The following is a 12,493-nucleotide window of genomic DNA, read 5'->3' as shown; positions in this document are numbered from 1 at the left end:
CACAAAAACCCCTGCTATATATGCCTTTGTTATTAGTACCAGGGAATCAAGCCCAGGCTGGTTGTCTCAGTAACTAAGTCGGTTGATTTCTTTAGCCATAAAGAAAACCAAATTTTGTATTTTCATATGTTTCAGTGGCAAGGACCACTACTGATTCTCATGTTGAAACCATCCATTCACACAGGCATTCAAACTATCACTAGTCTTCTTCTTGGCTCCAGGTAAAGGAATTAACAGTTTGTGGCAAAGCTAATTAGGCCCAATTATTTTACCATCAGACCTCTGAGAAGTCATCTGAATTACCAAAAAGAGATTTAGCCACTATATACACATGAGTCCCATGGATAATTTATTTCTAATGAAACTCATTTGGAGAAGAGAAATGCACTGATTTTGATACAATAATCAAAAAGAGGGATATGATCTGTGTCAAGCGTCCTGAAGCAACATGATAAGGTAATATAATGGTATTTATTCATTATTCTACTCATTTACATTTTTTCTCAAAATAGTTCTTTCTGTAAGTTAAAAAGAGCCCTTAATTTTATTGTTAAAGGTCTGAGCTTCAATTTGCTCACTTGAAAATGTGAGCTAATTGATAAATCCTTTCTTTTGTCTTTTTTTTTTTTTTTTGCCCCATAGGTCATTTATTTGAAATGTAACTAGGTGCAAGACATTCTCCTTGATTTTTTAGTTTCTAATTGGTTAACAAAATCCACACTTATTCATATAGCTGATTTTGGGGGTACAACAACTCCAGGATTTTTAATGTCTTCTAAGAGGAGAGCAGAGTGATCTGGGAAACTAAAAGTAATCAATGGGGCATCATTTCCATCCAGCCTGAGCCAGAGGATATCTCACACTAGCATAAGCTTAGAATAAAAGGTATTCAAGGGTCAGCTGAACAAATGGAAGGTGATTCAAAAATACCCTTTCTTATTTATTGAATAATTCTTATTCTTGGTAGAAAGACATATTCTGAATCGCAGGAGTTTTCAAGTTGTGCTGAAGAATGAGAGTGAAAACAGAATATAGAAAATGGCAAACTTCAACTCTCAAAGTAACTATTACACAAGACGATGATGAAAATGGATTAAAAGGAAAAGATCATTTATAATTACAAATATTTCATCAGATTGCTGAGGGAGTTAGCAAAGCACATTGTTGTTAACGGAAAAAAGAAACACCTCTTCTTACACTGTGTATTTTATTCTGCTTGAGAGCTAGCTAACTATAGACCCATATCCTGTAGCAAAGAAGCAGCTTCTAATCTGCTCATACAAAACTGTCTAATTAGTTGGTACAGTTATAGCAGTAGGTCAGTCATGAGCAGGCAATGGAGGGAAAGCAGTACTATCCCTTGCAGAATTTGTGACTTTTTATAACAAGCACTTGACTTGATCCTCTCAATTTTATCCTTTCAATTTGATACTTCATACACTTTTTTAAAGGTCTAGTAACTCTGTGACACATTTAAACGATCACCAATCATATCTAATTTAGGATGACTTAATGTTCTGAGAGTAGGTATCAATGAAAAATGAGTGGGAAAGATTCATGAGGGCGTTTCAATAACGTAGAGGTGTGTAAGGCAATAACTCCAATCGGACAAATAGAAATTTCACAGAGAAGAGTCTATGAAGAATTGACATTGTTTCTTAGCCAGTGACAGCCATTCCTGACAAGCCCAGTAACTCAGGATACCAGAAAGTGGACCCACTTATTTGTGTGAAGATAATGAGTCCACTTACCTATTTCTTTATCCAGCTTCAAACAAACAACACAAAGCAACATAGAACAAAATCAAGTCTTACATATTTAGTCCTAACACTACAAAGCTAATAGCAATGTATGTATCCATCTGTGGAGCTTGTACTATACATCTGAATGGCTGTCAAGCAATTAATAAGATATAAATAACATAATATTTAATACAAAATATCTATAAGCCCCATTTTATAGACAAAGATACTATGGCACAAAGAAGGCAAATATATTTTATAAGGCTATAGGTCCAATATAAGCAAAATAAGTCCAGGCAGTATAGTTATGGCCTTATACTGTAAGTTTTTATACTGTCTTATTAAAAAGACAAAAAAAGAAAATCTGAATAAGAAAAATATTAGCCTATAGTGAATAAATGAGTACATTTCAAATATTTTAGGAAGGGAATGTATTTATTTGACAAAACAATCATGAATTTTGAAATTATATGCAAATTAAAACAGTTTTATAATATACTTAACATATTTATTGTTCTTCATACACTAACAGATTTATTTCTATCTTCCGATAAGATGGACAGAATTTTCAGCAATGTAATTTTGGCTCTGAATCACTCTCAGAAAATGGACCAGCAGTTCCCTTGATTTGATCTTCTCAGCAGGCCAGGACAGCTGGGTCTCCATCACCACCTGTCATTGAGTGCGTTAGCATTGTCAACCTCCACATCCAATTACATGCTAGCTTCATGGCCAAAACACTCTGGGCCTTCCTTGTCTCCAGTGTCTTCTTTTAGAGGTGTGTACGAGATCATTTGCCTCCTGATGCTGCTGGAGGTAGCCTCCTGGGCTAACCTGACATAAGAACAGAAAAATAACGTGACCTAGCTCAGTGCTGGAGACCGCCATGGTGTTATTATTATCATTGTTTCTTAAAACTTGAAATCCTATGTCTTAATAAATACATACAAGTATCTTTAAATAAAGTAATTTTTCCTTAGCAACTGAGACTAATACTCTGAGATGTCATTACTTACTAGAATCAGCAGCACAGCATAGAGATTTTTATCCTACAGCAAGATCATCTCGCAAGCATTTATATTCCTTCTCCACCTAACTCCAACATATTATCTTACCACCAAGATCGGATGAAGAGTTTCTTCTGGTAAAATTTCAGCTTTGATTTTTAAAAATAATATTGATATCTGCAAAGTATGTGCCATCATTAACAGAAAAGTCTCAGAACTAGGAGAAAAGAAACGATTACTTTCCCACTTATTTATGAACACACATATAAATAATGTACACCAAAGATACGGCCAAAGGACACAAAAGTTGTTAGTCAATTATTTAACAATACACTGGTTTAATTTTTGATTTTTTGTTTTTATTTTGTTGTTGATGATGTGCTGCTTTTATCCTTTTTGTATCTTAACATTTATTTGTTGATGTTACATATCCTTGCAGAGCATGGAAATATGAATAGGGAATTTGCAGGAAACCTTATTAAACCTTATAAAAGTCTGGGTGCGGTGGCTCACGCCTGTAATCCCAGCACTTTGGGAGGCTGAGGTGGGTGGATCACAAGGTCAGGAGTTTTAGTCCAGCCTGACCAATGTGGTGAAAACCCATCTGTACTAAAAAAAAATACAAAAATTAGCCTGGCGTGGTGGCGTGTGCCTGTAATCCCAGCTACTCAGGAGGCTAAGGCAGGAGAATCGCTTGAACTCGGGAGGCAGAGGCTGCAGTGAGCTGAGATCACTCCACTGCACTCCAGCCTGGGCGACAGAGTGAGAATCCATCTCAAAACAAAACAAAACAAACAAAAAAACCTTATAAAAGCAACACATAAACCATAAACTCTGGAACTTGTTTTCTTTTTTTTTTTTTTTTTTTTGAGACGGAGTCTCGCCGGGGCTGGAGCGCAGTGGCCGGATCTCAGCTCACTGCAAGCTCCGCCTCCCGGGTTTACGCCATTCTCCTGCCTCAGCCTCCTGTGTAGCTGGGGCTACAGGCGCCCGCCACCTCGCCCGGCTAGTTTTTTGTATTTTTTTACTAGAGACGGGGGTTTCACCGTGTTCGCCAGGATGGTCTCTATCTCCTGACCTCGTGATCCGCCCGTCTCGGCCTCCCAAAGTGCTGGGATTACAGGCTTGAGCCACCGCGCCCGGCCGGAACTTGTTTTCTTTTGTATTCTATCTTGTCATTTCATTCAGAATGGATGAGTGTAATTTTAAAATGTTTTAAAATAAGAATTTTTTGAGTAATGTTTCTAATTTAATTAAACAGAAACTCAGTCAATGAAATAGAAATGATTAGTGATAGAAGTAAACATAATCATAAAGTTTTGTCTTTGCTTCCACTTACGGAGTTTTGAAAACTTCTAAAATAAAACCCACATAACAAGAGAGTAAAATAATTAAGCACCTGAGAGAAGTAACAGAATTCCTACATTCTAATCTCAGATGCAACATTTTTTTCTTTCTTTCTTTTTTTTTTTTTTTTTTTTTTTTTTTTTTTGAGACAGAGTCTCACTCTGTCAACAGGCTGGAGTGCAGAGGCACAATATCTTGGCTCACTGCAACCTCTGCCTCCAGAATTCAACTGATTCTCCTGCCTCAGCTTCCTGAGTAACTGGGACTACAGGTGCATGCCACCACGCCAGGCTAATTTTTGTATTTTAGAACAGACAGAGTTTCACGATGTTGGCCAGGATGGTCTTCATCTCTTGACCTCATTATCTGCCCTCCTTGGGCTCCCAAAGTGCTGGGATTACAGGCATGAGTCACCACGGTGCCCGGCCTCACATGCAACTCGTTAGTGATAGTAGTCAAGTTACCCAACTTTTTTCTGTGTTATTCTCCTCACTTGTAGAACGAGTGTAATGATAGTCTTTCACAACTTTGTCATGAAGATTAGCGTGTAGTTTATCATTAACATCATATCTGTTAAGCACTTAAAGTAGTATATATCACATTGTAAATGCTATAAAAGTTAAATAAAACATACCACTTCCAGTAAAATCAGCTAGATTAACCATTGAGTCTAATCATATTCTATTGTGAGATAAAAGAAGAAAATTGATTAGAAATAACAATATAATTAAAATATCTTTACTTTTACATCTATCAGTTAAATTTAATTGTAATCATGTACCAAAGACACAAACACAACAATTAGAAAATCAGGTACTGAGAAAGAAAGGGATGAGAATGATGTCTGGGAAATCTTCCTGTATGGCTTTAATGATATATAATATTCCATTTCTTTATGAAAATGTAATGAAACATGGCCAAAAATACTAGATTTTGTTAAAAGGCATAGTGAGAATATGACTATTGTATTTATCTATATTGTATATATGTTTAAAGTATTTAATAAAAAATTAAGATGACTTAAGGCTCACACATGCTTAATTTCAATCCTGTCTTTGCCAATTACAAACTCTACGACTTTGGGCAAGTCATTTATTCTCTCTGTACTTCACTTTCTTCTTATTTCTATGTTCTAATAAACCTTGAGATAATTCAGAGCAAAATGAGGTGTCCCAGATTTAACTGTCAATATATAAATATTGTAGCTAAAATTAAAGAGGAGAGGGTCACCAAATATTTCAATTTTCTTATTAAGTGCACAATTGAATAATGCAATCTGAAGAATTTCCACTATTAGTGACAGAATGGCTTAGGGAATGTTTCTGGAATTGATGCCTAATATACAGTCAAAGGGAAGAAGGCAAACTTAATAAAATCCAAATAAAAGATTACAAAATTACTAGCAAATTTGCCTTGAATAATTTGCCATAAAACACTACACTTATAAATTATGAAAAGTCATATCTCTAAAATTGAATAATAAGTGTCCATTACTTAGGGCAATAAATTCCCATTCAAAATCCCTAACAAAAGCAGTTATTTTATGTGTAATAAAGAGGAGAAAAAATTCAGAAGCAAATAGTATACAATAAAAGTTGAGAATAAAAGTCAATTTAATAATTTTTTTAAAAAAATCCTTTTATAACTAGATCCTTTATGAAATTTGTAATTGTATAAGACATAGAGTAGGGTTTTGTGGATCTTATGTAATCATGTATATCAATGATTCCAACTCTGGTTGTTCATTACAATAAACTATGAAGATTTTATTTTTTAGATGGCTGACTAAAGATATCAAATGGAAGTACTTCTTAGAAACAAGAGCCAAAATTAAGAGTGAATAATCATGGCTCACGTGGAGTACTGAAGGGAGAGTGATAGAGCCTATTGGTTCAGAATTCACATAGAGAAGAAAGAAGCTGGGGCACAGAACAAGAAGAAAGCAGGAGTTTGGCAGAGCTCAACTCCTGAGGAATTTAGAGTCCCATGGAAAGTATCAGTGGGCATGTTTTTGGTTTCCCTCATCCCTGCATCAGACTGCTGGTTTCCGAACTCTCAGAGAGCACCTCAGCCCTTACGAGCCCAAGCACTGGTGTGGGTGGCAATTTGGGAAATTTTTGTGGGCAGAACACTGGGCAGCCAGTTCATGCATTGTCTGTCACCCTCCCCACAGACTCCAGCTGAGCTAGCAGGTACCATATTTGTTGTGTGCCCATTATGGGCCACTGTTCTGTCCAGGAAGTCTTAACCCTTGTGTTTCTACATCACTGGATCCCCTGCCAATGTAACTGAGCCCCACTCAGATGGCGGCAGCTAAAGAAGGCTGGTGGTACACAGGGGAGCTGTGGGATTTCCAGAGATCTAGCCCTCAGGGTGGGCTGCTGTTAGGAGTAAGGAGAGTGAAGCACGTCAACAAACCCCTTGCTACAAAGGAAACTAGGTTATACACTCTGGTTTCATGGAGCTCTCAGGCTTGCAAGTTGGTGACTGTGCCCTGTCAAGCGGAAATGCAGGTAGGTGCTGGGCTCTATAGGTGAGGAATAGGGTGCCACCCCAGAGATGAGGTGACACCAGTGCATGGAACAGATGTGAAAAGGGTGATTTCTTCCCTGTCCCCCACTGCTTTGGATGCCACTGTGGCTATTCTCACGGGGTGCTTTCAAAGGTGTGCCAGTGGATGGTCATTCCAGAATATTAGGGTGGTTGCAACCCAGCTGCCAGTGTGCCCGCCAGGCCCAGGCTTGCATCGTAGGCACAGCACTTCCCTCTGTCTACACAGAATGGCAGCATTCCTGCAGCAGAGATTAGGTGACTGGTAAAGCCATCTGTTTTGGGCTGAGGTAAGCAGTTATACTCCAAGGTCATTTGGAGGAAGAGTCATGGAAAAGTTGTTTTCTGTGTCCCTCAGCTACATTACAGCCTAGAGATAAGTGACAGTGCCTATCTGAGTTAGGAGTCATGAGCTTTGGAACAGGAGTGTGATAGGGAGACAGACTGCATTCTTGCCTGCCTAAGACAAGAAGCTAGTGCAGCTCCTTCCCTCTGACCCCACCCACAGAAACCTCAGCACATTTCACCACAAGCTCCCCCTGCCACTTCCATCAGGGGTAGTGCTTATGCTTGTCATCAGGGTTCCCAAGGGCAAGTTTGGCAGTCCAGTGCCACTCAGTGGTGTACCCAACACTGGGACTTAGGAGCAAACTCAGAGCACCAGGCTTTCCACTGGTCAGTCTACCATCCAAGACCACAGAAAACCCCTCCCAGTTGACAAAGATCAAACACATGCCCATCAGCTTCTGCCACAGCCAAATGCTCTACTGGCCTGGAAGCTGAACTGCACAATGCAGTACATAAGAGGCTAACAGAAGTGCACAGTTCTGTGGAACAAGATAAAATACCTGAGATCTAACACTGGTTCTGCAGGAAATAATAATTATCATAATATGCTCTGCACATTGCCACTACAACTGGTATTTGAGAGAGCCATCACACAAAGGCTATCTATAAACAAGAAACTCATACAGAGTCTTGGCCCCCTGAAAGTGCCCAGAATCAAAGCCAAATAACTATACAGAGCATGTATTACAGTCACACACTCAAGGAAGCAAAAACTATTTTAAAGAAAGTCCCATCCAAACAAAGGCATATTCAAAAATAAGAAATGGCACTTTCTAAAGAAGAGAAAGCACCAGTGTAATAAATCTGGTGGTATTAAATAACAGAGTTTTTAAGACCCCTCCCCACCCAAAAAAAGGTCACACTAGCTCTCAAGAAATGGATTCCAACCAAAATGAAAATTCTGAAATGACAGATAAAAAATTTAAAAAATAACTTGTCAGGAAACTCAGTGAGATTCAAAAGAAAGTTGAACATCAACACAAAAACATCAGAAAAATAATTCAGGATGTGAATGAAAAATTTACTAAAGAAATAGAAATTTTTTAAAGAAGAAACAACTGGAAGTCAAAAAGTTACTGAAGGAATTACAAAATATAGCTAAAAGTTTTAAGATAGATTAGAACAAGCAGGTAAAAAGATTAGAGAGCTTTAAGGGTGGTTTTTTTGAGTTAATCCAGCCACACAAAATGATAAAAGAATTTTAAAAGATAAACAAAGGCATCAAAAACTAAGGGATTATGCAAAGTGACCAAACCTATTAGTTATAGGCATTTCTGAGAGAGAAAAAAAGTAAAAGCTATGGAAACCTACTTAAGTAGGTAATTTAGAAAAATCCTCCCTGGTCTTTGCAGAAAATCAGATACTTGGATACAAGAAGCACAGAGAACAATTGCAGACAGTCTGATGGACAGTCTGCAGAGTCCGATGACTATATGAATTGATGTGCAAGGAGAACATCATCAAGGCATATTGTCATCAGACTATTCAAAGTCAATATTGAAGAAAAAATTCTAAAAGCAACAAGAGAAGCATCTAATAACCTATAAATGAAATCCCATCAGAGTAATAGCAGACTCCTCAACAGAAACCTTAAAAGTCAGAAATATTGGAGTTTTATTTTCAGTTCATTCAAAAAATTGCAAGCCCCAAATTTTATTTCCTCCTAAACTAAGCTTCATAAATGAAAATCAAATAAAATCTTTGCTGGATAAGAAAATGCTATAAAATTGGTCACCACTAGACCAATTGTACAAGATATTCTCAAAGTAGTTATAAACATCTAATCAAAAGGCAATGTGTGCCATCATAAAAGAACACAAAAGTATGAAACTCAAAGATCTTATGAGACAATTACACAAATGAGACTACAGAGTAACTAGATAACAGTTAACATGATACCAGAAACAAAACCTCAAATATCCATTTTACCCTTGAATATAAATAAATAAAATATATACTAAAAAGATATGGACCAGCAGAATGGGTTACAATTTTTTAAAAAGATCCGGCCAGGCTCAGTGGCTCATGCCTATAATCCCAGCAATTTTGGAAGCTGAGGTAGGTGCATTGCTTGAGGCTAGGAATTACAGACCAGCCTGACCAACATAGCAAAACCCCATCTCTACAAAAAAAAAAAAAAAAAAAAGAAAGAAAGAAAGAAAGAAAGAAAGAAAAATTTAGCAGAGTGGCACATGCCTGTAGTCCCAGTTACTCAGGAGGCTGAAACACAAGAATTGGTTTATCCTGGGAGGCAGCTCCAGCCTATGCAACAGAGTGAGAATCTGCCAGAAAGAGAAAGAAAGAAAGAAAGAAAGAAAGAAAGAAAGAAAGAAAGAAAGAAAGAAAGAAAGAAAGAAAGAAAGAAAGAAAGAAAGAAAGAAAGAAAGAAAGAAAGAAAGAAAGAAAGAAAGAGAAAGCAAGCAAGAAAGCAAGCAAGCAAGAAAGAAAAGCAAGCAAGAAAGAAAAGCAAGAAAGAAAGCAAGAAAGAAAGCAAGAAAGAAAGCAAGAAGGAAAGCAAGAAAGAAAGCAAGAAAGCAAGCAAGCAAGCAAGCAAGAAAGAAAGAAAGAAAGAAAGAAAGAAAGAAAGAAAGAAAGAAAGAAAGGAAGGAAGGAAGAAAGAAAGAAAGGAGGGAGGTAGTGAGGGGGAAGGAAGGAAGGAAGTAGGGAAAGAAGGGAGGGAGGGAGGAAGGGAGGGAGGGAGGGAAGGGAAAGGAGGGGAAGGGAAAAAGAAAGAAAGACAGAAAGAAGAAAGGAAGAAAGAAAGAAAGGAAGGAAGGAAGGAAGGAAGGAAGGAAGGAAGGAAGGAAGGAAGGAAGGAAGGAAAAGAGGGAAGGGAAGGGAGGGGAAGGGAGAGAGAATGAAAGAAAGAGAGAAAACAAGAAGAAAAAGAAAGAAAGAAAAAGAGAAGGGAGAGAGGGAAGGAAGGGAGGGAAGGGGAAGGAAGGAAAGATGGAAGGAAGAAGGGAAGGAGGGAGGAAGTGGAAGGAAGGACACAGAAAGAAAGACACAGAAAGAAAGAAAGAAAAAGAAGAGGGAAGGGAAGGGAGGGGAAGGGAGAGAGAATGAAAGAAAGAGAAAGAGAGAGGAAGAAGAAAGAAAAAAAGAAAAAAGAGAAAGAAAGAAAGAAAAAAGAAAGAAGAAAGAAAGAAAAAGAAAAAGAGAAGGAAGAGAGGGAAGGAAGGGAGGGAGGGGGAAGGAAGGAAGGAAGGAAGAAAGAAAGGAAGAAAGGAGGGAAGGAAGAAGGGAAGGAGGGAAGAAGTGGAAGGAAGGCCAGAAAGACAGATAGACAGAAAGAAAGAGAGGGAGAGAGAGAGAGAAGGAAGGAAAGAAGGAAGGAAGGAAGGAAGGAAGGAAGGAAGGAAGGAAGGAAGGAAGGAGGGATGGAAGGAAAGAGAGAAAGAAAAAAGAAAGAAAGAAAGAAAGAAAGAAAGAAAGAAAGAAAGAAAGAAAGAAAGAAAGAAAGAAAGAAGAGAAGAAAGAGAGAAGAGGAAAGAAGGAAAGATCTAATGATATGTTGCTTATAAGAAACCCCCTTAGGGGCTAATGACATTTATAAACTTAAAGTAAGGGAGTAGAAAAAGATATTCCTCACAAGTGGAAACCAAAAATAAGAAGAATAGCTACACTTACATGAGATAAAACAGACTTAACAACAATTAAAAAGACAAAGAAAGTCACTATAAAATGATATAGGTAGCAATTCACCAAGAAGATATTAATATAATAATTCTAAATATATTTGCATGCTGCACTGGGGCACCTAGATTCATAAAACATATATTATTAGACCTAAGAAAATAAATAGACAACAGTACAATAGTACTGGGAGACTTCAACACCCCACTGACAGAACTAGACATATCATCATCAGAACTAGACAAATATAAACTCTGTAGGTAAGATGGGTCAGATGGACCTAATAGACCTTTGCAGAACATTCTACCCAACAACTGAAGAATATGCCTTTTCTGTATCTGTACATGGACGATTCTCCAAAATAGGTCATATGCATTGCCACAAAGCAAGTCTCAATACATTTAAAAAAATAGAAATTACAACAAGCATCTTCTTGGACCACAGTGGAATAAAACCAGAAATGAATACCAAGAATAAATCAATAAAAATAAATACCAAGAAGTATGAAAATACAAGAAAATTAAACAACCTGCTCCCTGATGATCTTTGAGTAAATGACAAACTTGGGCAGAAATTAAGACTTTCTTGAAATGAATGAAAATAGAGACACAGCATACCAAAACCTCTATAATACAGCAAAAGCAGTGCTGATATGGTTTGTCTGTGTCCCCACCCAAATCTTATCTTGAATTGTAGCTCCCATAATTCCCATGTATCATGGGAGGGACCAGGTGGGAGGTAATTGAATAATGGGGACACCTCTTTCCTGTGCTGTTCTCATGGTAGTGAATAAGTCTCATGAGATCTGATAGTTTTATACGGGACATTTCCCCGTATAAATTACTGAATCTCAGGAATGTCCTTATGGTAGCATAAGAATGAACTAATGTATGTGCTAAGAGAGAATTTTACAGTGTTAAAGGCTTACATCAAAAAGAAAGATGTCAAATTAATAACATTTAATAACATAACATTCTACCTCAAGGAACTTTTAAAACACAATGCACAAAAAACAATATTAGCAGAAGAAAAGAAATAATACCTTTATAGCAGCATGGGACAATCATATTATTTCAAAAACAGAAAAAGTAAAGAAAGAAAGCTAATTGAAATGCCCGTGGATTATAAAATATGTATTTAAAATCTGGCATAAGAAACACCTACTCTGTTTCTGAAACTGCCTACTCTTAAGCCTGGAAATTTTTCTTTCATAATATTTAATGTAATTGCTAATACACAAGAATCAGTGTTCTCAACCTGCAGAGAACCCTCACTTAAATCTAATTCCTTTTGCTGCTCTTTGCAATCAGTATTTAATAAATAAAATAACACACACACACAAAAGAAACAATAAAGATCAGAGAAAAAGTAAATACTTTTGAGACAAAGAAAGTTAAAAACATACAAAGAACCATAAAAAAAAAACTTGATCTTCTGAAAAGAAATAGACTGCTGTGCAGATAAACCAAGAAAAAAGATTAATATAAGAACAATCAGAAATGAAAAAGGATATATTACAATTGATAACATAGTAATACAAGATTATCAGAGACTGTTATGATCTTCTTTATGCATAGAAACTAGAAAATCTAAAAGGAAGTGGATAAATTTTTGGAATTATACAACCTCCCAAATTTGAAATCCTGAACAGACCAGTAATAAGTTATGATACTGAATCAATAATAAAAATTCTGCCAAACAAACCAGCCCTGTACCAAACAGATTCACAGTTGAATTCTACCGTACGTATAAAGAAAACCTGGGACCGATCCTACTGAAACAGTTACCAAAAATCAAGCAGGAGAGAATCTTCTCTAACTCACTTACAAAACAAGTATCATGTTGATAACCAAAGCCAGGCAA

The 12,493-nt window shown here is 37.0% G+C and overlaps 1 long non-coding RNA gene across 3 annotated transcripts in view; it reads right to left on the bottom strand.

Moving 5' to 3' along the window:
* Positions 1-2,057: 2,057 nt before the first annotated feature.
* LOC105477517 (uncharacterized) overlaps positions 2,058-12,493 on the bottom strand; it is a 32,599-nt gene continuing 22,163 nt past the window's right edge. For 2 of the 3 annotated variants that reach the window (XR_011619446.1, XR_011619447.1), the window contains exon 4: positions 2,059-2,576. This is a non-coding gene — a long non-coding RNA (uncharacterized lncRNA). Of the gene's footprint in view, positions 2,577-12,493 lie in introns of all 3 variants that reach the window. The other variant, XR_984743.2, reaches the window with a different exon arrangement.

This window comes from Macaca nemestrina, chromosome 2, assembly GCF_043159975.1.
Source record: "Macaca nemestrina isolate mMacNem1 chromosome 2, mMacNem.hap1, whole genome shotgun sequence".
Classification (NCBI taxonomy): Eukaryota; Metazoa; Chordata; class Mammalia; order Primates; family Cercopithecidae; genus Macaca; species Macaca nemestrina.
The sequence above is the reverse complement of the archived record's forward strand: the minus strand, read 5'-3'. Positions and strand labels throughout refer to the sequence as shown.